General features: G+C 39.8%; 1 long non-coding RNA gene across 1 annotated transcript; it reads left to right on the top strand.

The window, feature by feature from the left end:
• The first annotated feature begins 409 nt into the window (after positions 1 to 409).
• On the top strand, positions 410 to 18115 carry LOC121233367. The gene is made up of 4 exons (XR_005932584.1): positions 410 to 437; positions 2745 to 2748; positions 7151 to 7158; positions 18106 to 18115. It is a non-coding gene; the product is annotated as an uncharacterized LOC121233367 (long non-coding RNA).
• The last annotated feature ends 8753 nt before the right edge of the window (positions 18116 to 26868 follow it).

Here is a 26868-nt window from a genome sequence, read left to right as displayed (position 1 = left end):
CAGTTCACCCACCCTGAACCCAGGATAACATCCAGGCACAGCAACATCCCTCCTGCTGTATTTTAAAGAACACTGCTAGTTTTCATCATCCATCCTTATGCATTAACTCACATAAGTCATCCTAAGACATGGAAAGCTTCATACAGTAGAAGCAAACCTGAGTTGAATCATCAGCATCAAATATTTCAACATTTGTATTAACAATTAATACAATCTGTATTACCAAAAGCACAAGAGGCAAACAACATCCCCCATCAAACACTGGATTTTTTATGCCCTCCCATTCAATTAAGACACATGCTCGCTTTCAGAATATACAATATATTCATTTGTTATGTCCCCATGACGAAGGGGTTGGGGAAGGCAAGTCAGCCTGATTTATCATACCAAAAAATAACACTACATATAAATTGCTTTGTATTAAATAATGCTAACTTGTCTACCAGATAACACACTTGACAGTTAACTAACATTTCCAAACAATTTACAATGACAAGAAAAATAGAATTAATACAGAATGTCAACCTTAGCTGGCTGGATTCAGCAGCTTAATGTTATTTGTTCTATTTTTTATTAGTGCTTGCCTGATATTTTGGCCTATTTTCAAGTTGGGGTTTTTTTGGTTTTTGTTTTTTTTTTTACAGCTAGGAATATTCTTTTGAACGCAAGTAGTAGTAAATCAAGCCATTACAGAAAAATATTCTACTCCAAAACCCACTGCGGGGGGGGAGTTGAGGTTTGTTTGGGTTTCTTATTCTAAAAACTTATTCTTATGTCGCATGTCCAAATGACAAATGCATCCTGTTTTTACAAGTGTTTCCTTCCAAAGAAGTAAGTAAAAAAACTCAGTCACTATCATAAAACAACAAAGGCATTCTCATTATATCTACTCTCTCAATTTTTTTGTATTTGTTTTTTTAATAAATAGTTTTAATATCATATGTATGATACATAATGACACCTAAACTAAAGACCACATCTATTGAAAATTTAAATAGTAAATTAAAACAGAGTATAATGAAACATGTTGTAACCAGAAAATCTCACTCATGATGCTATTTAAAAACTGAAAGAGATAGTTCAAACAATGAGGCAAAACACAAGTATAATGTGGAAACTTCATTTTGCTGATTTGGGGGGTACAGACCCATTGGGAAGGGGGTAATGCAAATTAGAGCAGTTCATCCCCGTTTCCAAAGGCAACCATATGTACATAGAAAAAATGAAAGAAAATATCATAGCGATTAATATGAACTGGGAGTCTCAAGTAATAAGAGAATAATAAGAGACCAGAAGTCTCACAGTAATAAGAAATGTTGAAGAGGCAAAGCTTTGGTGAAAAAGTTAAATTTCTCAAAGCGTATCGAGAGAACTGTACAACCAGCAGAACTGAAGAAAATAAGAAAGAATGTTCTACCACGAAAACAGCAGGTTCCAAAACATTGACAGTATTACATGACAATGCTTGAACTTCATAATAGAAAAGGAAGAAAGAGTCAAAAACCCTGTCAGCCTTTTTCCCCAAAATGCAGAGCTGTATTTCTGTGACAAGAACGTTTTATTCCAAAACTAACCAAGGAGGGTATTTAGAAGCCACTGCCACCACTGAACACTTTCAAAACATCAATAACTTGATGCCTTCAGCAATTTTTAGAGAGCTGGTCAAGAGCTGAATAGACCATCAGAACTGACCCACAGTGCTGTACAACACTGCTTACCAGGCGCTTGCCATACCAGATACCTGCATCTAAAACCAGCAAAACAGGATGACGTGGGAGACAGGGAAATAATGGAATGGCCAACATATAATTATTCAATTGTTTTCAACTGAGTTATCACAAAATTAATTATAGCATCTGTTGTATTTATGGAACTAGACTGTGTCAATATAGCCTATGGTAAAACATTTGGTTCTACTCGAGCTATATCCATATGGGGTAAAAGATATTTAGGCATCAGAAATAACATTTAGTTATATCTGATATCAGATATTTAGAGACTTCAAGAAGGTGCCTGCAATGATACTGAAAGAGCTTTTGACTAAGACAGATGCCTTCAGAGTGTAAAATGCCTAAGATGGTATATTCTGAGAAGTAGAAAATACAACCAGAAAGCAGAAATCATTATACACGCATGTTGCTGGCAAAAGTGCCTCCCTCAACCTTACGTTACTCGCTGCTTTCATCAATATCCAGAAGATGCAACCAGATAGCTTCTGTCAAATAATCTGGGATGCATCAGTAACACGTGCTCAAATAAACAACACATTGACTTCTTTTAAACAAAAGGTAGTGTATTTAGGGATTAAAATAACCATATTTTGATATGAATTAAAGACTTGTTCCTACCATGCCTTAATTTTTTTTTGTTCTATGGAAACATCTTTATATGAAGTATGCAATCAATAAAAATGTACGTAGATCCTTATTTCCTCCCAAACAACTCTGTAATTAATATAATTTTATTTCACTGAAATTGGGACAAAAGATAGCTGCTAAATCAATCCAAGCTTGTGATATTCTGTGTAAGAATTTGAGCTATCCCACATTTTCAATCACCCACAAAACTATAAATTGATGGATCTGTGCTTGAACTCAAGAGCTTCCCCACCAGAAAAACCCAAACCTCTATTTCCATATTTCTCATTCAGAACACAGTAGAAATATCCTGATGCATTCAGCAAAAGCACTGATGTTATCGAAGTGGCATGCCAAAAGGAGCCATCAGAAAGGCATATATCTGAGCTGTGTGGGAGAAGGGGGTCTGGTGTCACTTTCATAGTTTGAAATGCAAAAACAGTTTTAAAAAGGGATTCAATTAGCTCATACATTTACTGTGAGTAGGAGGTCTCATTGGGGTTGTCAGAGGAAATGATATTTAATCAACATGATGTCAGTCAAGTGCTTGTCAAACCTACTACAATTTTTCAAAATCCAAAATGTTTTATACAATAATTGATGAAAAATTGTATCTAGAGATCTGGCCACTTCAAAATAAATTAGAGCATTTGAGCCTTTTCTAAGAGTTTCTGGCAGGAGAAATTGTTACTATGTTTATTTTTAAAGCCTTTATTTCTACAGTATGGAAGAAAAGTTCAATATAATTCCCTCCTCCACCCCCCCCGCCACCTACCCACCCCACCCCCCAAGTATGATTTGGACCAAATATAAGAATGTTGAATTATATAATTATGAAACTACACAAGACAGATATTAATTTAAGCTGTAACATTTCCTACCCGAGCTGCATTACCACAAGCGTTTCTGAAGAGTGAACAACCTAATCATCCAGAAAGAGACTGCCCCCGTGGAAGTGTACTGGGGCATGTGCAGTTTACTCCTGGGGAAATCAAACCTGCTCCTGGACTTGCCCCACATCAGAGGTTAATTAGCTTTACATTACGCCATTTTAGCAGCACTACCTGGTGCACAGAAGGATTAGACTAGGGTTAGACTTAAAAGACTCTGGAGAGGAGAAAACTAGAAGATACACTATGAACAAGGTTCAGAAGAAGCTGCATGAAGTCAGCTCAGGGCTACTACCAAAATCAGAGCTATAGTTAAGTCTCAAGACTGACTCATGACCTTGGCTTTGATGTTTGATTACGGTAAGTCTAGAAAACCCTGAATTGCTTGCACGCTGTTGCCCTCCCAGATATGCGCACATTGAAAATCCCCCAAAGGGCCAGAGCAAGCACCTGGGAGACAGCAGTGGGCAAAGCTCCACACAAAAATCTTGTGGAACTTCATTTGTCTAAAGGACTGGGGATCAGAAGCTCTAAAGGTTTATCTGGTATAGTCTCCAGAGTCTCATCAGTTTACTACCTCTACCTGCTGCCCAGGGAATTTCTCTTAAGCAACAGAAAAGTTTTTGTTGGTTTTGTTTTTTTTTTTTAAATGGAATAAGTTTCTAAGCAGCAAATTAAGTCAATAGTATTCAATAACTCATAACTACTATCTGTTCAAAATACCACAGTTTTGTATCATGCAGGGATGTAGGTTAGAAAGGTTGAACTACAGGGAGTAGTGTAGTGGGGCACTGCAAGCCTGATTATATTAAGAAACTGTGAATGCTACTCCAGAGGACTAAAACCTCTGCATCAGCTTTCCCTAAAAAAGAGCAAGTTCACTTCAGATTAGGGTCAGGTCACAGAGCAGAGCACATTACAACTTATGCAGAACTACATAAAAAATATGATGGATGAAACAGCTTCGTAAGCATTTGCAGGCTCCAGCAGGAGCTCTCAGCACAGATAAAGCACTGCAAGTTCAAAAGGAATTATTCATAAGAGGAACAGATGTTCCTGCAGCAATAGATGAACAAACCATTAGTCCCAAATCAAATGGAAGACTTCTTACTTCTAAGCTTGATACACTGGTTGCCAACTCCCCCCTAACTGAAAAGAGTTTACAGTGACTACAGGAACTGCATTAGGAGACTAGAGGTAAACTGATAATTAGATAAACTGGAAGAGAAACAACTTACAGTATTAGTAATACTACAGTGAGGCCCTATTCAAAGCAATAGGTAGTTAACTTTACTTAAAAAGCTTAGTTTGTTAAGTTTTTGGAATTACTGTGCCCGTGAGAATTCTTTGCTGCCTTCCAGTAAGCTCGGGTTATAAAAGATGTGTTTCTGACACACATAACTTCATTTTTCTTTGGTTTGGAGAATAACATTCTGGAGATAGGCTTTTGAAATCACTGGTTTGTTTTGCTGCTACTGCAGGAATCAGCCAAGGAATGAAGACTGTCTCCTTTAATCATATTGAGCTCTAAATTGCCATTAAGGCAGAATGTCCTTCCGCAAAGCATGATTCAAAATTATACACCTATATTATTGTATTGGGTCTGGCTGAGATGGAGATAATTCTTCCCATAGCAGCCTGCGTAGTGCTGTGCTCCGTATTGGTAGCTAGAAAGGTGTTGATTACGATTTTGAAGCCGGGGGTACTGAGGTTCAGAAGCCCATTACACCCCGACTGAAAAAGAGATACTAGCAGCATGTAAGTGAGTTTGAGCCGCTTCAGAAGTTGTTGGTAAAGAAGCATATCTCCTCTTGGCACCACAATTGCCCGTGCTACACTGGATATTCAAAGGAAACATCCCCTCTACACATCATGCAACCAGCGCTACATGGAGTGAGTGGATAGCATTCATCACGCAACGAGCTCGACTGGGGAAATCCAACCGCCCAGGAATTCTGGAAGAGATCACGGACTGGCCAGAAGGCAGAGATTTTGGAGCATTGCCTGAGGAGGTGGTTTGTGCCCAAGAGGCACCACCATATAATAAGTTATCAGAAGACGAAAGGCGTTATGCTTTGTTTACTGATGGATCCTGTCGTGTGGTAGGGAACCATCGGAAGCAGAAAGCTGCTGTGTGGAGTTCCACACGACAAGTCATTGAGGCCACTAAAGGAGAAGGTGAGTCAAGTCAGTTTGCAGAAGTGAAAGCCATCCAACTAGCCCTAGATATTGCTGAATGAGAAGTGGCAAGTACTCTATACTGACGCCTGGATGGTGGCTAATGCCCTATGGGGGTGGCTACAGCAGTGGAAGACCACCAATTGGCGGCGCAGAGGTAAACCCATCCGGGCAGCTGCACTGTGGCAGGACATCGCTGCCTGGGTAGAACACATGGCTCTAACGGTACATCACACATGCCCAAAAGCCGTGCCGCTGAAGAACATCAAAATAATGAACAGGTAGACAAGGCTGCCAAAATTGAAGTAGCTCAGGTGGACCTGGACTGGGAGTGTAAGGGTGAGCTATTTGTGGCTCGATGGGCCCATGAAACATCGGGACATCTAGGGAGAGATGCAACACATAGATGGGCTTGTGATCAAGGGGTGGACCAGACCATGGAGGCCATCACACAGGTCACTTATGAGTGCTGCAATCAAGCAAGCCACAAAAGTAAAGTCTCCCTGGAACAGAGGGTGGTGGCTGGGTTTTCAATATGGCAAGGCCTGGCAAATTGACTACACTGGACCACTGCCACACACCAAGGCAAGCGCTACATACTCACCATGGTGGAAGCAACTACTAGTTGGCTAGAAACATATCCTGTAAACCATGCCACTGCCTGAAACACGATCTTAGGCCTTGAAAGGCAAATTTTATGGCAACATGGTACCCCAGAAAGAACTCAATCAGATAACGGGACTCATTTCCGAAGTAACCTCATAAACTCCTGAGCAAAGAAACACAGGATTGAATGGGTGTACCACATCCCCCATCACCCGCAAGCATCTGGAAAAATTGAGAGATATAATGGACTGTTACAGACTACGTTGAGAGCGCTGGGCAATGGGGCATGGAAGCATTGGGATACAAATTTAGCAAAGCCACTTGGCTAGTTAACACCAGAGGATCTGCTAACCGCCCTGGTCCTGCCCAAACAAAACCCCTGCATACTGTGGGAGGAGATAAGGTCCCCGTAGTGCACATGGGGAAGTGGCTGGGGAAGGCAGTGTGGATTTCTCCTCCCATGGGAAAAGGCAAACCCATTTGTGGGATTCTCTTTGCTCAAGGACCTGGGTGTACTTCATGGGTAATGTAGAAGGATGGGGAGACCCAGCGTGTGCCTCAAGGACATTTAACCTCGGGGGAAAAATAATCTGTGATGTGAGTTGTATGCTGTAGGAAGTAACGTAGCAGGAACGACCTGAACCACAGAGGAGTAAACTTCACAAGGAAACAGATGAGTGCAACTGTGACCCAAACCAAGCCGGTGTCAGTGCCCAACAATCAAACATACTGCTTCTCCTGTCCTGACCACTTATGTTGATGGATGGGGCCCAAGTCATAACCTGTGTGTGAACATCTGGAGGAGTGGAAGAAACCCATGGAATATCTATCTGTTAAAGGACAGGGGATAGTAGTTAATAAGAATGTGTAAATCTGTATGTTGGGTATAAAGGTGGTTTAAGTATGTAGTTTCAGTTGTAAGTGTTGGTAAGAAGGAATTTCAGTAATAAGAATTAAATACAATGGCATGGTTAGAAGATATATGTGTATTAAATTATGTGGGACCTGAGCATGATGCAAATGGTATGGAATAAGGGGTGGAGATTGTATTGGGTCTGGCTGAGATGGAGTCAATTCTCCCTATAGCAGGCCTCATAGCACTGCGCTCTGCATCAGTAGCTAGAAGGGTGTTGATAACACACCAGTGTTTTGGCTACTGCTGAGCAGTGCTGGCACAGCATCAAGGCTGTCTCTCCAACACTTCCCCCCGCAACAGCAGGCTGGGGCTGGGCAAGATCTTGGGAGGGGACATAACCAGGACAGCTGACCTAAACTAATCAAACAGATATTCCATACCATATGACATCAGCTCAGATATAAAAGGTAAGTAAAGGGAGACGGAAGGGGCAGCATTTCATATTCCAGAGCAACCACTACGCATACTGAAGCCCTGCTTCCCAGGAAGTGGCCAGACATTGCCTGCTGATGGGAAGTAGAGAATAACATAATTTGTTTTCCTTTGCTTTCACACACGACCTTTGCTTTCACTTTATTACACTGTCATTATCTCGACCCATGAGCCTTTTGTTATATTTTCTCTCCTCTGTCCAGCTGAGGAAGGGGGGGAGTGATAGAGCAGCTTTGGTGGGCACCTGGCGCCCAGCCAGGGTCAACCTACAATTATATACATACATTCAATAAAGAAATTCTAGCAATGCGTCTACATATTTAGCAATACCTGACAAAAATGCAGCTTTGTTATTTGGAAAGAAAACTGCACTTGATAAGTAATTTGGCTCAGAGCCATCCTCAGTATCAATATAGACTAGGGGACAAGTGGATTGAGAGCAGCCCTGCTGAGGAGGCCTTGGGGATGCTAGTGGACAACAAAAAACTGGACACGGGGCAGCAGTGTGCACTTGCAGTGCAGAAAGCCAGTCTTATCCCAGGCTGCATAAGCAGCAGCATGGCCAGCAGGTCAAAGGAAGTGGTTCTGCTCTACTCCACTCTCATGAGACCCCACCTGGGGTACTGCATCCAGCTCCGGCACCCCCGGAACAAGATAGACACAGACCTGTTAGAGCAGGGAGAAAACTACTGGAGGGCTGGAAAACCTCTCCTGTGAAGAAAGACAGAGAGTTGGGCAAGTTTAGCCTAGAGGAGAGATGCCTCCAGGAAGACCGTATTGTGGCCTTTCAATAAATAAGGGGGGGCTTATAAGGAAGATGGAGAGGGATTTTTACCAAGGGCTGTAGTGACAGGGCAAGGGACAACAGATTGGATTATATCCAATTTAGATTGAGATAAGGAAGATTTATTTAAAAAAAAAAAAAAAAAAAAAAGAACACACACAACGAGGGTAGTGAGGCTGGAACAGGTTATCCAAAGAAGCCATAGATGCCCCATCACTGGAAGTGTTCAAGGTCAGGCTGGATGGGGCTTTGAGCAACACAGTCTAGTGAAAGACATTCCTGCCCAAGGCAGAGGTGTTGGACTAGATGATCTTTAAAGATCCCTTCTGACCCAAACTGCCCCATGATTCTATGAAGCATCCAACAGTTCACTGGGATATCCCTAATTTTCAAGCAAGAAACCAATACCATAGAGAGTTTTGGGTGGTTTTTTTTTTTCTTTCAAAGTTCATTAAATCCAAGATATTTTAGACAAATAGCAGACAAAAAAGTAGTTAGTTGTAGAAACACATGTAGCATTTTATACCATATAACTGGACACCAAACATGCTGAGCTTCACTCTCTCAAACATCACCAACAAAAGTACTTGCAAGCTCAGAATATTGAGACTGCTTTGCTTAGTGTCTTTGAAGGAGTGGACCTCAAAGTGTTTATTATAACAACCTGTCACTGGAGAACTACTCTTATGTAGTACATGTGCTATATATAAATACATGTATTTTAGTTAGAAGCCTGAAAACCCTGGGTTCTCTGCAAGACAGAAGCATTTCTGGGATAAAATGATGATTCAAAACCTAAACAGCACATTTAAATGCCTGTCTATTGCTACATCTAACCTCTGCATCTTCAAAACAGGTTTACACAACCTATTCAAATAGACTTCTACCTCCACTAAGATTCACCATTTACATGGACTTCTGTTCCACATGGGTCACAAACTCTGTAGTCCATTGCACAGGTATAGGATTACAGTTTTATTTGAAGTTTTTTTCCTATATCATTAGAAAGAACATTTGAATTAGTAATTGCCCAAGTTATGCTTTTGCTTCTTTATGGTTGTTTGCCACTATGTTTCAAATAAGCTCAAATGTAATTTTCAGAATCTAATACAGCCTATTTTTAGCAGTGCAGAGGGTCTGATTACAATTTTTTTTTTTTTCATTTTACTATTTGGTATAAGATGGGCATTCACATTTAATCATATCCATAGATTACCTCAATGAATACAAATGTGTTACATTATCTTTAAATAAATGAATGTCAATATGTTCTAGGGTAACAGAAGTAATTGCATATTGATAACAGTCATTATCATAAGTCATGGTTGCTGGCAGAAAATCCACTTGTATTTTTTAATAAGGTGCAATATTATGGTCTATTTTGAGATGATAGCTTTCTATTTCCCCATACATAATACAATATCACTTCAATATAGCTGGCAGACCCTGGGAATAGATAAAAAATTCAGAATGTAAACCTGCAAATTGTAAGATTTTACAGTCTTTTGAAACTAGGGTGGATATTCCAAGTACCTCAGCAAAACTGATATGAGGGAATTATTATCTGTGCCAGGCCAATGTACCTTCCATTCCACTCACCACAGCAGATAACAGCAACTAGCATATTACCCTAAATTCATACAACCAGATATTTCAGATTTTGCATTGTAGTTTATTGCAGTTTGCAAAGTAATCTGAAAGACACTTGAGAAAGGGACATCTCTCCCTCAATTTTAAGAGGCACAAAACTTTAAAGCTAACTCAGATATTCTGGGTGCACCTGCTACAGGAGAGTAAGGAAGTTATAATATCCAATATCAAGATTGGAGGCTCTCATTCTGCGCTGCTGCTCTACTTTATTGCTTTAAAGCAGCAGAAAGATAGAAATTGATAAAATAAGCAGACAACCACAGAGTCCTGCACCATGGACAGAATATCCCCGTGAAACCGTACAGGCTAGAGACGGACTATGTAGCAGCTTTGCAAAAAAGGATCCAAGGGATCCTTTTGGACAGGGGATTTTAACACATGTCAATAGTGTGTGGATCAGCAAGATCACAGCAAGGTCAAAGAAAGCTGAGTGATTCTACCCCCTACTTGGCAGCTGTGAGGCCATACCTGGAATACTCTGCCTAGTTTTGAGCTTCCACACACAAAAAATACCAACAACTGGCCCTCAATGGAGGCAAAACCAAAGTGAACCTCTAACTCCCCACTAAAGTGGAGGCTGGAGCTCATGAAGTGTAGAAAGAGATTGAAGAAACAGGTTTTCTTCACCCTGGAAAACAGGAAGCTTCTAAGAGCTGGATCTCACTGCTGTCCTCAACAGCCTAAAGCATGGTTATAGAGAAGACATGACTCCTACTCTTCCCCAAGACAGTCAGTGAAAGGACAAGAAGCAACAATCACAGGCTGCAGTAAAGGAAACTCCCATTACATAGTAAAAAAAGGGCATTTCACAGTGGGAGTGGATAGGCCCTGGCACCACCTGCCCAGAGAAGAACCACCACCTCTGGAGACTTTCAAAACTCAAATGGACTGGGCCTGCCTAGGATCAAGTTAGTTTTCTTCATAGCAGCTCACATGGTGCTGCGGTTTAGATTTTTTTACCAAAACAGTACTAATAACACAGTAATGTTGTAGCTTTTGCTGAACAGCATTTGCACAGCATTGAGGCCTTCTGCTTCTCACTCTGCCTCACCAGTGAATAGATTCAGGGATGTGCAACAGAGGACAACTAGGCAGGTGACCCAAACCAACTAAATAGATATTCCATACCATATTACATCATGCTCACCAATAAAAGAGAAAAGAGGGGGTTTTAGAAGGGTTAGCCATCTTTTGCTCAGAAACTGGCTGGGCATCAGCCTACCCAAAGGAGGTGGTGAGCGATTGCCTCTGCATCACTTGTTTTATTTTCTTCTATTCTTCTGCTTAATCAATTTAATTCTTTTTAATCTTGACACCACCACACCGCACCCCCCAAGTTGTCTCACTTTTATTCCTCCTTTCTTCTTCTCCTATCTCATCAAGGGTGAACAGAACTGAGCAAGCAGCTGTGTGGTACTTCACTACCCACCACTGTCAACCCACAACACCTGAGCAGTGTGGTCCAACTGTGAAGTTGGTCCTGCTTTGAGCACAAGTCTAGACTAGATGAGCTCCAGAAACCTCTTCCAACCTAAATTATCCTGCAGAGCAATGCACAAGCTTCATTCCAAACTTCCCCAGTAGAAATAGCTCCCAGTTTGATAACAGCGAGTACCACACGTAAAAGGCCATCTGAGCCCCCTAACAGTCACAGCAGAGTAGATGGATTTGTGTGTGAGTGCAATTCAGAAAAATAAAGGTAATCACCCTGGCTAGAGTGCTGTCCTGTCCCTTGGGAACAGCACTCCAGCCCTGCCACTATCACCAACTCCCAAGAGACACCCACACCTAACGATGTAGGGAGACCCTCATTTATAATTGCTCATAACTTTTGAGGATAAATATGAAATAACATTGCTTTGTAGTACAGTTGTGTCATTTTATTTAAGTCTCATGCAGGCGAAAGGAAAGCATCAGCTCTAACTTTGCTTAGTCATAGGTAGAGAAATAATATGTTCAGGCACCCAGAGCTGGAGTAGCCAGTGAGCATATTCATCACAAAAGCTTTCTCCTGAAGTGAAAATTCTTAGGGGGAAAAAAAAAATTGAGTGTTCTCCTGAACTCCTCTATAATGAAGTGTAATTAGATCTACATGTTTGTTTCTATGCCATCATTCAATCGGTCTCAAGGCCAAAACTTTCTATTCAGTATCCAAAGCACCCGATTTAAAAAAATCCAAGTATTTTTAAATATTAATAAGAAAAATCCCCCAAGACAGGCCTTGCACGCAAGCTGCACTGCCCCAGAGTACTCCAAGGCCTCACCCCAGGAGGCAGCCGTACCACAGACCGCTTCACATACTTTATTAAAGAGTGTCCCTCAGAGCGAGGCAAACGCTACCAAGCCCCTGTACCGCACCTCACAGGCTCTTTGAGGCACGCACAAGCGGGCTTTGACTTGGTTGGTTTTGGTTTGGGTTTTTTTGTTTTAGAGTTAACTTCGCCACAGACCCAGCGCCTCGGGCCCGCCCGGCCCCGCTGCGCGCGCAAGGCCCCGTCAGCCTGTCGCCTGGCAACCCCGATCTGCCCAGCAACCAGGGCCCCGCCGCGGGTGGCTGCAGCGGCCAATGGCAGAGCAGGGGGCCGCCGCCCGACTGGCGGCCAAGCGCCTGCCCCCGCCGCTCTGTCTCAGCCGCGGCCGAGGGTCAGGTCCCCGCGGGGGACAGCTGCTGAGGCGGAGGTGAGTGCGGCGCGCCTCACGCACCTCAGTGGACGCCATCCTCGTAGTTTTTGTCCAGACGTCTGGTGAACCAGTGCAAACTCACGTATTTGGATACTGCCACCGTGACCTGTCCCATACCCGTCAGAAAGGCAGAGGCCTTGCCCGGTTGCCGCAAGCACAGGCAGGCGGACGGGCAGCGCAGCCGCTCTCGCACAGGCGTGAGGGCGGGCGCGCACCCGCCCTCCCAGGCGAGGCAACAAGTACTCTAACCCTGCTTCTGCGAGGCGGCACAACCAGCAGCTGCTCCAGTGAGCAATAACAGAGGGCAATACCGCAAGCTAATAGTCACAACAAAGACCATACCCTCCTGCGGGCTGAGCTGCTGGTCTTCCTTCAGAGAGGAAACCTGCTTCTGTCTTCTCCAGACCTACTCCTACAGGAACCGATCCTGACTGAAAGAAGGAGTATTGCCCACCCCCCAGGTTTTGTAGGCTGGGAGCCTGCTCTGGGCTGCTGCGGCAGCACCTGGGTATTAGCATTGTTAACTGGGACCAGCTGGTGGGTGCTGCGGGCCCGCAGAGGTGCTGGTGGGAACACCCCCAGCCACAGGTGCAAGTGATAGAGGGGATGTGGTGGGGGAACCTTGCTGGAAGGGCTAGAAGAACTTGGGGGAATCTCAGAGTCAAGTTTGGGTGTTCCCAGGGCATTAGCTGTGGAATTAGGGCTCACCTAACGGCCCAGCAGCCTTGCAAAGCATGTCAGGTGTTAGGCCTTCAAAAGTTTTTCTGGATTGGAGTGATGTGAGGGAGAGTTACACCTTGCCCTGTATCTTTCTTATCCTCTAGAGAAGCAATATACTTGAGAGTACCAGGAATCTTACAAAGCCTTCAGGATTCTCCACAGACCCAAATCTTGCCCAGCTTTCTACATGATGTGGAAGAAACTCCACTCCTCTGTCAAACCTGTGTTACTGACACCTACTTAAAGATACGGCCTCTGCGAGGGACGAAGCGTCAACAAAAATATGTCCTTCAGTATTCAGTTGTGACTGACTATATGAGTTTAAAAATGGACTTCAGTATTCACATACTAATTTTTTTTTTAATGGTAGAGGTCTGCCAATGTTGGTATTACAAGTGTAGTGTAAACTCGACTTGAAAGTGGGCATGTAAAAATACTGAATTTGTAATATTTTACTGCCTCATGAAAGGCATCTAATTTGGAACATTTTTGCAGTGGGTAAGCATTTCTATGAATTTCAATATACATATTTTCCCACAGATTGAAATTTTGATGGAAAGTTGCACATTTCCGAGCTGCAAATACTGTGTGTGCTTAGTTAACAGTTTTATGAGCAGCCAAGTTGTGGTTGCTATCAGGTATCATTTTCTGCTGTGTGCTCTTCTTTAACTTCACAGCAAGTATAAAGGTTGTTCTTAGGAGAAAATCACCTTTCCACTGAGAATTAATCTTTTTTGTTATGGTCCCTATTTCTGGCTTCCACTGTTCTGCTGCTGTCAATATCCAGGTTCTGTACAAGGTGACTGACAGATTGAATGCCCCTTCCTTCTCTCATTTTTGATCTACAGACAAAATTATTTGTTCATGCTTTTGTGCATTTTCTGGTCAAGTAATTTTTCCCTTTATATGACTATTCTCCAATTTTACTAATTTTTTGCAAATATTCTAGTTACAACTAAGGCTGAAATAAAGAGTCATGCTGTTAAAACTGTCCAATGGGTACCAAAGAAGCCAATACTTATGACCAGCCTGTCTAGCCTGTACAGCCTATTTCCTACAATTTTCAGGGTCCTTAAAATTTGAAAGGATTCTCAGTTAACTGTAGCAGCTCTGAAATTGGACAAAATTGTCATGGGTAGTTCAGTGAAGGTCTCTGCTCAAGGAAAGCAGAAAGGGGAACAAGATACTAAGATGTATAAGGAATGAGACTAATGTTGATAGTATTTATAATGCACGTAGGTACAGCAGTAATACTGTTCTCGATATTGAGCAGTATCAGAAAAGTTACGCAATAAAAAGTGATTAAGGCTATCATTTGAAAAGAAACTTAAAAGATGGGATTGTTTACATTCAACAGGAGACACAGAAGGCAATATTTAAAAAATAAAAATATTTCAAATATTTGCATGCATCTCATAATGCTACAGGAGATTTGCCCTCTCTCTCTGTGCATATATATAGAAACTATGTTATAATGTGAATTATCCAACTAAAATAAATCCTTATTGAGGGAGGGGGGATTAGAAATAGCAATTATAATGGATTTTCAGCACAGAGGGCTGGTAACTCCATTACTGAGTGGTGTAAATGAGATCAGAATTTAGTCCAAGAATCTGTTCTCCAGTTCTAAACCGGGTACCTCCCACTACGGCAGATGTGAATACATATGGGAGAAAGAACAGAACAGATCCATCTAGTGGGAGGACAGGAACAATATACATATTGCTGTATTATATGTGAACACAAAGCAAAGTTAAAATTTTAACACAGAACATAGACTTATGTATATGTTTCATGTATGACATATGTTGTATTTTTAATAAGCATTACATTCAAAGTCAGGTAAAGTGATATCACATAAAGATACGATAAAGGAAAATCGGAAGTTATATCATCAGCTATTCTTTAAATCAACACATTCTGCTATATTAGCTTTATAGCTAATGTTAGCTTTAGTATTTTTCTGTGTTTAAGCTTGGAGTCCTTTAAATATACCTAATATGAACTGAAATATTTCTAATAAGAATAGGGCACAGTGGAACTTTTTTATTTCTCTAATTCTTCATCCTTGCCCTGTCTGTATTCTCACTCTTAATGCCCATAGTATTTTTTATTTTTTACAGTGATGACTGGTTTTGTGGAACTCATTTTCCAAAGTGAGTTAGTGGTGATTGTTCATTGCAATGGGATTTTGTTGGTGTTTGTGTCAAATAGTAACAAGCTATCTTTACAACAAAAGAGCTGAGCATCATGATGGAATACCATCCAGAAAGTTTCTGAATTTTAAAAATATGTAAATTATGCAAAACTAGGTCTTGCCTGAAGGGTGAGAGACAAGAAACCTTAAAGTAAGTTGACACAGTTTGTGAAGTGAGAAACCGACCTCATTCTTGTGCAGTTTTTAAAATGTTAGGAAATTCCAAAGAGAAAAGCCTAGTTAAACTGAAAATAACACAGCGCCACAAATCTGAAGTAAACATTTACTGGGATGATTCATTTGCTGGTGTGAATGTCCAGCAGCTTGGCAAATGAGAGTCAGCCACATCTGGTTGAATGTTTATCGTGACACGGGTTTCATGAATACTTTCACAAAGTTTTCATGTATCTGTCCAAAGCAGAAATAGTAATTCAGCTGCTGATTTGGTTTCTCTCTGTATTCTATTCTGTTGCAAAAGATGTTCTCAAAAAGGATTTGCTGCTGCCATAGAAGAGTGCTTTCGATGATGAAAAATGCATCAGATCAAATTATTCTTCCAAAATGGGCACAGCCTTGCAGGAAAAGGATGAAGATGCTACACGATAATGGAGGATGTAATTCTCTTCCCCACCATCACCAAGATGATACAGGTAGATCCTGGCAGGGAGATGCACCCATGCACCTGCCTGTTGTGTCATGCACCAGTTTTATTCCTGCTCTGTTAGCGCGTCTAACTGGCTGGAAGTAAGAGAGAAGTGGCAGAGCTTTCAAAAGATGGTGGAAGTTTTCATCACCATGCCAAGAAAACAGGAAATGAATGGAGAGGTTAAAAACCTCTTACAGCTATCCTCTCCTAGAAAATCTCTGCTTAGGCCTATATGCTCTTTTACACAATTTCCAAGAACTAGAGTATACACAGCAGTAATCAGTGCTGCAAACTGTTTAACATTGGCCTGAAAACTATTATTTGCATGCAGTTTCACCTAGGAGCTTTAGATCTTTGACCATTGTGGTCAAGACTATATAAAGAAACCACAAAAAGTTGCTTACTGTCCTGTAGGGAAAGCAAAACAGTTAAACCTACTAAACTTTAACAATTTTATTTTGTATTATAACTGTATTCCTAGTGTTTAGAAAACTGATTCAATGGGGAGTAAATCTGGTTTCCTGTGAGCCCATCCTTGTAAAGTGTAATAAATGATGTATTCGTTTTATTTTCTGAGTCACTGCGCTGGTTTTGCAGTATATTTGCCATGAAGCAGAAGTTAGTTCAGAAGAGTGCTGCAATCTGTCACAAGAAAAAATGAGAAGACTGGAAAAAAGAAAAGAAAGTAAATACTTTAAATATATACAAAGTTGGAGGCCTAAGGGCCTAATTGGTTTCCTGATGCAAGGGTGAAACGAAAGCCTTCAGTTTAACAGCTTGTATAGAACTGCGAGCTACCATTCTGTCACCCGCTACTGAAATGTTGGCCCCCTTTGCTGCACATTTTATTAAAAAGAAGGTAAATCTGCACTCTGGATTGTCACTGGGCAGCTTCCGGGACTACAGTAAACCACAGACCATGGTAAGCAGAAGATAGCTGAAAACGACCCAGAGGACAAGAATTCATAGTTCATCAAAAAGCTCAGTAATAGTCTAAACTTAGTGGTGACTTAGAGAGGAGGCAAAAAAGGAAAAATAAACAGAAAAAGTCTCAGCTTTATGGAAATGAGACATTTTTTTGAGATGCCTGCACTCTCTCTTGCACAGACTAAATTATTTGTTAATAAAAACTGGCACAAAAGTTATGTGAAAAAAAACAGAATGATGACCATGGTAATCAATTGGCAAATGTTCACTATATAGATTTTTCAGTGTACTTTTTTTTTATAGTATTGAATTCCTAGAAATGGTTGGGTTGAATCATACCCACTTCAGACTAGTTTATTTGTCAAGACCCAGCATAATAAATTCTTAGCAGATCTAGATTAACTGTCCATATGTCATAATGGTGTACTGTTTGGTATCAGCTGATGTTTATTTGTTCAGGAACCTAGCAATACTTTTCAGGGCTGTTAATATCACCTAAATTTAAATAATTATCTTAACCTCTGTACATTATTTATGCAGTCTAAGGGAAAAAATGTAGGACCTCCAAAAGACTACTGATAGCAACAACTTAGTTTAGCATTTTGGATTGCCTGCTGGAATGTCCTCTCTCGGTTAGTCATATGGTAAACTGAGGGAAACTGTTCTTCTAATTTAGACATTTGAGTTAGTTGCCAAGTGGCAAGAAGTATAAATATCCCCATTTTTCTTCTTTTTAAATACTTGCCTCAGGATCTCATTTGATCTTGGGGGTAATACACTATTTTAAAAGTAGCAGGATTAAGCCTTTAGCAAAAAAAAGAAAGCAAAATTACAGAGAGAAAGACTATGAGAAGGAATAAAAAATGGAGCTGGCAAATAATTTAGCCATTCTTCTATGTTTGCATTTCAACCACTTATTTATATCTAATTAAATCAGGACATTTGGTTGTATTTTCTATGAAGACATTGATTTTTTTTTTATCTGCCCTCTCTGAAATGATCAATTTGAAACAGATTTTTTAGACTGTAATAAAAGAAGTGTATTTCATCCTGAAATCATCTTCAAGTTAAAACAGAAGTCAGTAAAGATAGCTACAATGTAAAACAATCTACTTTAAAGATACCAATTTGTGCTTTTTTAATTCACCTTGTCGAAAAATTTAGAAATGTTTGAACATACTTGGTTCAACTGAAAAGTGCTGGTTTGGTTCTTGCCATTTCTGAGATTCAGAAGTATCTAAACCTCACCTCGGGTCTCTTCCAGTCCATTTCTTCATTATTTCTTGTAGGTTTTCCAGTTTCTAATTTTCTAGAAAATTGTATTTTCATTAATAGATATGACATAAAGTGAAGGTTTAAATAAAGTAAGTGTAGATAGCAAGCAAAAATATTTAACAACAAGGGTAACTGACCATTGAAAATAGCTCAGATAAACTGTGGAGTATTCATATTTTTATCTTCAAAGCAATGCTGGAAGATGGGTGTTATGAGAATAGTAACTGTTAAAAAAAACATAAATTAGGCTGTCCAACCTCATTTAGGGTGTTAGATACTTCTAACACAGAGATATCAGGGTAAACGTAGAATCTTGTGCTTTACTAAAAGATAGACAAGATGATCCATATGTCTCATCCATCTCTACAGATACTTGATATTTTCAAGTCATCAAAGCAAATGCTTGTCAGATCGAACTGCTGAATAACAGTTTACAATGCAAGATCCAGCATTGCCTTCTAACATCAGCAAAATACAGATATTATTTAAATGTATGTATATTTATACATAAGTGTTATCCACACTACTGTTCCGTAGATTTAACCTCATGTTTGCAAATCACATGACTGGTGGAGTTCATAATCCCAAAATCACCAAGAACCATGAAGACTTGCAGTAGACTAACAGGGCAAGACACGGGCATAGAAAATGCTGCACCATTGTTCCACGAATAATTAATCACTCAAAAAAAAATATTAAAAGTTAAACTATATATATTTTTTTGAACTTTTCTAGGGCTTAGATAAAAAGTGAGCCAGCTGAGCAGAATCTTAGCTGGCATGAATCCAGATGGTGCCCCAATTTCCTTAAAGAGACATCAGTGTCTAGTCTGTTGTATCTGTTCTCAGAAGAATAAAGAGAGGACAAATATTAAACCCTATTAAAGTAACTCATGTGGACCCCATAAGCGATAAGGTGGTTGATGAAACAGCACATAGTGTTCCTTCCATGTGCTAATTTGCAGCATAAATTCCTGTTCACTCCCCTCTTTTCTAACCAGAACTAGTACTTTTCGTGACTGAAGAGAGTGCACGGAGCAGAAGAATAGTCCTGGAAATAGCAATTGAATCACTTGCTGACTCAACAACAATTTAGCTAAACAAACGGGGTCTTCAAATTCAGTTATCAGTGGAGAAAACAATGTTTTTCTTAAACACTTATTGAAAGATCTGGAAAAAATCATGTATATTCTTACCATGGAAATCCCCACTTACTTCAAGTGCTTCTCACTCATCTCTACAGAGAGTAAGATGCTTACATTGGACTAGAGGCTGATGAGATCTCTTTCATATGAGATATTTTAATTACTTTACTATATATAACTTGTATAACATTTATTTTTTCAAATATCAGCCAGTTTCATTACTAAACTTTTCATAAAACATTTATTGCACTTATATTTATAATAGAGATCAAGAGAAAGTAGGAAGTGGAAAGAAACTGGAAGGGTCAATGAGAACGGAAAAGCTTTAAATCAGTCCAATACAAGTAAATGTAAGAAGAATAAAGGTTATTTTAGACATCTGATATCTGGTCCAGAAATGTGTAAAATCAGGAGAGCAGAACTCCTTTTAGGAAGGCGTACAGTTGTTTCTTTAGACATGAATAGCTCAGTGTGCAAAACAGTGGTTAACAGGGCATATAATTTAAAAATCCAGCTTCCACAACAGATGGCTTTATTTGCCATGTTTAGAAACTTTACATGGGGGAATCTTCCACTGGAACCACAGTTGTGTGTGCTGCAAAATAATCAGATCTGGGTCAAAAAATCAGACTGCCCTAATGCTTGGTGCCAGTGTTTATGTAAGATTGTCACAATCTGTCTAAAGCAGAAAATGATCCAAATAATTAGACATACTTAGTGTGTGATGTTTTCCCTCCTAAAATAATTGTGACTGTCTCAACTGGAACATCCATAAGGGAACAGGTTTCCAGTGTTGCTTTTTTCCCCTTGGTACAGTGCTTGCAGTGTGACTTTTGTAATACCCTTTCTTGCCATAATGACCTGTAACCATTCAATCTGTCAACCTTCTGATAAACTCTGGGAAATACGAAGCTGTGTAAAAATCATGGTGTGCTGAAGAATGAAGAGTGGCTCGTGAATGGAAACACTGAAGAACAGCTGTAGGAGAGACTAGAAAGAAATGCTGCATTACAGCACAGGAAAACACTACTCGATCCTCTTTAAATTTCCTTGCTAGTGAATGTCTTGGACCTAAGAAAGTACCAAGTGATTTTCTCTCTCCTCGTTTTTATGGCTAAGAACGCTGTTGACCAGTATGACCAGAGGAAAAGTAAAAGGTGCTATAGCACAAAGGCACCCAAACAAGTAATCAAAAGGAAAGACTGGAACACAGAAGGCAGACTGGCAGTAGTAGTCTGTGTTATGTGGTGGAGAGACAATGTTTTGTTAGGAGGACAAAATTGACTTAATTAAAATGGAGATGTTTCTGTAGTTCATGGGCATCCTGCATTCAGACAGAGCTGCTAGGAGCTGATCTCCCTTTAAAAAATCTTTTGCCTCCTAAGTTCAGTTTCTTTCCATGCTGTTCATACTTTAACTAATAGTAATTAGTTTTTTAAAAAATTAGTAATTAGTAAAAAAACAATTATATGGTTAGTTTATGGATCCTGAGGTTTTGAGGTTTCTTTCAAATTTCCCTAAAGCCAGAAGTAGTTTCTAATGAAATTAAGGTCATTGACCAGTTCCAGAGTGTGATTTGCTATTGGCAGTAGTAGAACCAAATTTCCATAGTGGTTCAGTCGTAAGCCCGAGTCCTAAACCGTATTTTCCTGTTTTGTGTTTCAGAGGAAGGTCATTAGTATAACATAACTGCACGGGTGTTACTGGACTTCTCAGGCAGATTTTCAACCTGTGGAGCCAGAACAGAAAAAGAACAACAGAACTGGTAGATAAAAGCACAGAGAGAACTGGGATGTTCTTCCACATTACCAGTTTCTAAACTAGCAAACAATCATTAACCTAGAACTGTTACTAATTTTAAGTAGGAATGAACCAAATGAGTTTTATCAGTTCACTGACATAACAAATTGTTTGAGGAAAGTAAAAAGAAAGGAAGTGATACCAGCACGCTTATCTAAAGATTCATTGTTATTGTACAAGAAACTGAAAAAAGGCTGCTCAATAGTGTTGCCTGTCTTAAGCTAGAAAAATTGTTTGGTTTATACAGGCATTCACTGAACAGCATAATCAGGATCTTGGGGATCTTCAGAAAAAGAAATGAGGACAATTTTAAATGCATTTTTTAAAAGTAAGTGTATGTTGCAAGGGGTGGCAGGCTGATTAATGTTACTTCGGGGTTTATGGCTTGATTAGCTATAAATTCTATGTTGCTGCAACAACACTGAGGGCCAGAGTTTTTATTATATATTTTTTTAAATTGTGGCATTATTTTCTGTGTTTGATTCTGTCATTTTTCTCATACTGAAAGTTTGTTGCCTTGCTGATTTTTACACTGTTGACTGTCCAAATTGTGCCAGACTCCACTGAACAAGTCTGATATCTTGGCTCCATTAAACCAAGTGGCAAGCTGACTTTTCAGTGAGAGAAGGATTTCATGTCTTCACAGCATATGTTGTAAATTGCCTCGAGGGCAGCCTCACTAAAAAAAACCCGAGGAGAATACGACAAAGTCTACTGTTTCTAACATGCATATCAATGGGCTGGAAGCTTATCAGAGTTTGAATGTGCTGTGGAGGTATTTTGCAATATATCAATGCCAAAAGTTGCTGCTAGTTCAACACTTTCCATAATGATTTCCAAAGAAAGGATCTAGAAGCCAGAAAATAAATGGGTTAAGTGCTGTGCAAATTGTGTGCCTTTTGACATCAGCCAACTCCTTTGAGGTGTTAATTTAGAGAACTTGTCTCTCTACTCCATAAGTTTAAGCATCATTTCTTGTTAATAGGCAGCTAAAGCACTCTGATGGTGATAAATTTTTGAGATAAGATATTTGATAACAGTTCCAAAACAGAATAGTCCTTTTCTTCTATAATTTTGGGTAACTATATATAGCATAAATTTCTTTTTAGGAAGACTTGGGAGCCACCAACAAAAAATAATTTTCTTATGAGGAAAAAAAAAAAAGTGTCGATTTCTAAAGTGACAGACAACCCAATTAATGGATATTATGGCCAAAATACTTCGTATTTGCCTCCATCAAAATGGTGGATGAAATTGGAGGGGGGTGGGCAGGAAGGAGGGGGAAGAAAGGAAAGAAGGGGACACTATTTTTTCACGTCTCTAACAATACCATGTATTTTGCTTTTGAAATTTTTCCTGACAGCAGTATTGTCTCTTCAAGGAATGAAGTTAGTGAAATTGTTCCTGCATGTGTTTTTTCTATTAATAGCACTTGCAAGCAGATTTCCTGCTGAGTTTGATTCTGTGTCTTTCATCGGCCACATCTGCCGATTGTGCGAAAGCCTATGTGCGAGATCAGTGACACTGAGGAAGGGCAGTAAACTGACACCACATTAATTCTCCATGGCCAAGCTGTAAGTATGGCGTACAGTGGAGCAGTGACCATTCTTCTATCTGTAGTCTCTTTGAAGGGTGGGCTGCTAGGCAGCGAGAGCTTAGCACTGCACCTGTAAGGTCTGAAAGAACCTCTGCATACCTGGGTCTGCGATAATAGACGCAGAGGCAAGGATTGCACAGATGAGTTGAATTTCTGCTTTACAGGCTTTGGTAGGAGTTAAAGTAGCAGCAAGTAAAATGTGAGTTTAGTTTGTTGAAAAAATTAATGAATGTGATTGTGAAAGTAGTTACAGAAGGGAACGTATTCTGACTGCTGTGAAGCTCCTTGTTTTTGTTCAGAGCATTAACCAACATCGTGTACTAGGCCTTCCAGAAAGTTGCTAGATATTGAACATTGCTACAGTGATATCAAGTTTATCCTAGGTCCTAGAAAAAGCAAGAAAGTGAGATTGTTTTCATGAGTTCTGTATGAAAACCAAAAGCCTGCTCTTGATTTTCTGGGTCTTTTTTGGATAATGATTAACAGTTAATAAATAAGAGGTTCAGTATTATCTCATTATCAGTGTTTTCAAAAGTACAGAATTTTGTTAGACATTGGCTTTGTGCCCGCAGACATAAAAATTCAGAAGAAGTTTTCGTGACTTAAAATCATTAAGCTAACATCTGAAAGAGTCCTATGGGAGGTGTTTGATGGTTTGAGATGTGCTGATAGTGATGGATAACTACTTCAGGTACCAGGCCTTCTAGAGTGAATTATCACTCTGAGAGAAGTCACGGTTAGCAGAAGGTGAGCGTGGAAAGTCAAGTCCCCGCGGATGAGTTCAGCTCTCCTTCTCAGTGGAAGTACAGCCACCTGTCGGGGTGTGAGAAGCCCTGTCCTACCTGCTAGGACTTTCCTTCTAAGAACAGCATTTTGCCTTTCCGTCACCTGGTGCTGATCTGTTACTTAGACATCAAAAAAGGGCAGAAATTTTTAGGCTGATGTGGTTAATCCTACCGGCAACACATACCTAAGGCAAAAAACCTGAGTTGGCTGTGTGTTGAATGCATGTGACACCAAAGATGTCTGCCTCTAATTAGGAAGGTATATAGACTGACAGTTGGTTTTTTTTAGTTTAACATATCATTAACAAGAAACAAGCTATGATTTGAAAGAAAAAGAGAAAAGACAAACTTAAAATGATTTTCAGTCATTTAAGTTACATAGTTCTCACTCCAGAAGCTTTGATCATGTATAACCCTGTTGAAAGGCTGAATTGTAATCAGCCTCACATATGTTATGTTGCAATGCTGTGGCACTAGTGCATGACAGAATTTTATTTTCCATTAGTTCATTCTTTGCTGGAAATATTAACACCCTATGTGCTTAATAGTCCAAAAAATGAATGTTATTGCTTTTTAAAATTGCCTGTTAATGAGAATTTTGCTTGCTATTAAAAAAAGTCTGAGTGCCTTAGGACCATCTTTTGAATGCTGACATACCTGTTTTCAGCACCAACAGTGTTGAACAATCAAAACAAAATCATCCGGACACCACTTTTAGTAAAAGCAACCATGTTTTTTCACTGATCAAAATGGATGTTTACAGCACCTGTGCAACCAGGACTGATTTTGAAATGGCTTTTCACTGAACTATGAACAATTTCCTATCTAGTCCAGTGCAGCAGTGGTGGCTGTGCAAACACGTATGTGGAACAAAGACAGTTATTTTCTAAGGAAAAAGCCCACTGTTCTAAAAAGGCTGGTTTTAAGTAGAAGAAAAAAAGATGGTAGGAAAGGTTGCGTTGACCTGAGTCACAGAATCCATGCAAATACTCAAGAAAAAGTGAAAGGTCCAAACAGCACTTTGCTTTCTCTTCTGCGCTTGTGCAGGGTCCCATTTTCTGTAGCACCCGTAGACCTCAGTTGGAATTAAGGTTGGCTGTAATTTCTAAACATCAGGACCACACATTGTAACTCTTATCACAGACCCCTTGAAAGAGCATACTTCTATTGCCTAACAGCCCGTATCGATAGGAGAGAGACCGTCAGTGGAAGCAGAACAAAGTGAAGAGAAGGACGATTGGAAAACTTCCAGCCGGTTGCAGGTACGGTTAATTTGGTGGTCTGTACCATGTGGCACACTGACAGGGCCTGGCAAAGCTGTCGGCACTTGCAGGAAGGATCATTTACCCTGGAAGGGGGCACTCACTCGACTGCAGGAGGGGGCTGAACGCACGCTGGCATGTGGGAAAGGCTCCTACAAATCCCAGTCACACCCAATTTACCCAGCTCTGCCAGCAAAGAGGAGAGATTTGTAAGAGCTTCTGTATACTAACAAACCACTTAATTAGTAATAAGTACCGAGTGCAACTGTGCACTCTAAAGAAAGAACGGAATTCATATTGTTACCAGTTTTACAGAATATGAACTAAATCTGGATTATCATACCAACAGTTTTTCATGTAATGAAAAAAAAAGGTTTACTAAATTAATGGTTCTGCTTTCCATCATATAGGGGAAAAGAGATCATATGCACATGGACACACTCAAATACAAGGTATGATTAAATAATCTTTGTCAGAAATAATCTTTTCATTATATTCTGGTAGGATACGGAAATACCACATCTAAAAATATTTCATTTTATCTTTCTGATGTCCTATGGTGGTGTTCTGAGAGGGAGCTGGAGAGCTGTAGACAGCCATGGGTATTTTTATAATTATTATGTTCTATGTTAAAATGGAAAAATAAAAGCAGGAACAGAAATTAAATTTAGGAAAAAAGAGTGCACCTCCACTCAGTTGTAAGTAAGAATATATTCAGATCACAAAACCTTCTTTGATGGCAGCAGATGTAGTAACTGATAGAAAGGTGTCTTGTTGGACAACTCGGGAGGGAAGTTATGGGCTGAGTGGGTCTGATTAATGATTCGAGATGACATACTTCCAAAGGGATCACTTCTGTTCCTACTTCAAGCATCTTAACAGGCAAGTATCTAACACTGTTTTGGCCCATGGAGTGTTACATTTCATCTCCAGGGCTGTCATTCTGGCATGCTTCATAAGTAGTTAATTGTGATGAGGGAGGCAGGGGGAGATGGAGAGATAAAAAAATCTCCTGCATTTATCACTCGATAATGCATTTTAGTTCTTTGGCAGCATATTGGGATACTTTTTTTTTCAGCCATTTGCATTTATTTTGTAACAAGGCTTTCTTTTTTTAAATTGATACCGGGCAAGAGAATAGGAATAAAACATTTTTTGAAACTCACTTGTCTCAAATGAAAAAAAACATTCAGTCTGGGAAAAAAAGATTCTGTGGGCAAATGTATCATCTACTTTCCTTCTACCAAAAGCTGCTGAAGGTACTGTACATAGCTGATGAGCGTGCTTACAAGAAAGGAGTATTTTTTTATTGTTATTTGTTTACTCCTGTTCCCATGATGCTGGCTTGGTTGTTTGTCTGAAAGAGGAAGCTAACAAAAGAAAAGTGATATTAAAGAAAACAATGTTTTCTTTATTATTATTTATACTGAAAACTGAAAATAAATTGAATATAATGCAGCATAAAACTATGTTGCTTTTTCAAAAAAATTCACTGAAGCTGCATTTGTAATGATACGTCCTGGGTTTTTGCACAGCCAGTGAAGTTTTATATGAAACATCTAATAATGTACCTATTGGAGATGCCCAGGTATAATTTAGGGAACCATATATTCCCAGCACACCACTGAGAACAGTGTAAAGAAATACTTTCTTTCCTGGTTTAATTGCCAGCATATCTGCTTGTACGAACTGTGCACTACTCCATTATGTATAAATATATATTTTTTCCCTACAAGCAATCACCACATAACACATACAGGGTGCAGACCTTAACTATACATAAATAAACAGTTCCCAGAGGGCTTGCTGCTGAGGCTGTATTTTCTGATACTCAAAAATACATTCTCGGGCTCTTTTCTTAGATCTCTAATTTCATCATGCACCTAAAAAATATGGGACAAGGAACCAAGCCAGATCCTCATACATTAGGAAACCCATACATGAACTCCACAGCACATGGAATTAATGGCTCAGAAAGACACTAGTAAGGTGCCCAGTCACTAACAATTCATTTGTCGTA

This window comes from Aquila chrysaetos, chromosome 6 (genome assembly GCF_900496995.4).
Source record: "Aquila chrysaetos chrysaetos chromosome 6, bAquChr1.4, whole genome shotgun sequence".
Classification (NCBI taxonomy): Eukaryota; Metazoa; Chordata; class Aves; order Accipitriformes; family Accipitridae; genus Aquila; species Aquila chrysaetos.
Note: the sequence above shows the minus strand (reverse complement) of the source record. Positions and strands in the feature narration are given on the sequence as shown.